General features: G+C 52.3%; 1 protein-coding gene across 1 annotated transcript in view; it reads left to right on the top strand.

Annotated features, from left to right (window-relative positions):
- LOC119420251 (palmitoyltransferase ZDHHC20-A-like) overlaps positions 1 to 1,100 on the top strand; it is an 85,433-nt gene that overhangs the window by 63,548 nt on the left and 20,785 nt on the right. The window lies entirely within an intron of this gene.

Raw genomic sequence — 1,100 nt, 5'->3', positions numbered from 1 at the left:
ATCATTCACGTTTTTTCCTGCCTCAGTTTCTGTTTATTTCATCCTGTTTGGTCTTGCACTGCCTAGCACCCATTTTCTGCTCCTGTCACTCTCTCTCAGCAATCTGCACTCATCTGCTGCAATCACCACTCACCTGCCACACCTGTTCAGCTCACTACTTAAGCTCCACTCTCACTCTCCTCAGTGCCAGATTATTGAAAGCCTCACAGCCAGTAAATTATCCACAGCATTCGCTTGTTCCTAGTTTCTTCATTTTTGACCACAGCTTCCCTCTTGACTCCTCGCTTTGACTTTGCCCCTGTCTGGATACCCCGCTCTCGGCCTATACGGTACAACCTCGCTCTCCTCTTAAACCACGACTACGGATCATCCTTTTGCCTGTTCACACAGCTCCTGGCTCTCGACCCCTGCTACGTCCCTGGATTCTGTTTCCTACCCAGCCCTCCAACGTTCTCTGTTTCAGCCCTGCTCCTGCCACAGAAGGTTAGTGACGCGCACACCACCTCTCTCAGCTCACAGAACCGTTTTGCAGTCACAACCTGTCTGTCTTCATAGATTGGACCAGAACTGAGGCTCGGATTGTCCCCAGACAAACGCCTTTAATAAATAAAACCTTTTATTTTAATATTGTCCTGAGTCAGGTCTTGTGCTGATCCATATGGACTCGTTACAGAATAATCTGGCCAATTTATGGATCCAGCACAGACTCGGAGGTGGCGTTCTGGTAAATTGGAGGTTCAATTTACAGGCACCCGCCTGGCAATAAAGCTGGGCGGTTTCCCTCAGGCTCAGCCTGTCCTGTCTGGTGAGGCGGAGAAGAGAGAAGCCTAGCATTGGGCTCTCTGTCTCATGAACAGGCCCACGTTCCCATTCCCCTTTTGTGATCAGGAGGACGAGTCGGACGAAGACGAGGATTTGTGGTTTCCTCGTTGCCAGGTCCCTTGCCCTCAGAAGAGCCTTAGGCACACAATGCGCCGGTCCTCCCGATGTCCTGCCCCTCCGCCTTCAGAGCCCTTGCCCCAAACGTTTCTAGCTGTCCCACAGAGTCCCAGACCAGCTGCCGTGGTCCCACAGAGTCCCAGGCCAGCTGCCGTGGTCCC

This window comes from Nematolebias whitei, chromosome 14 (assembly GCF_014905685.2).
Source record: "Nematolebias whitei isolate Nwh7 chromosome 14, NemWhi1, whole genome shotgun sequence".
NCBI lineage: Eukaryota > Metazoa > Chordata > Actinopteri > Cyprinodontiformes > Rivulidae > Nematolebias > Nematolebias whitei.
The sequence above is the reverse complement of the archived record's forward strand: the minus strand, read 5'-3'. Positions and strand labels throughout refer to the sequence as shown.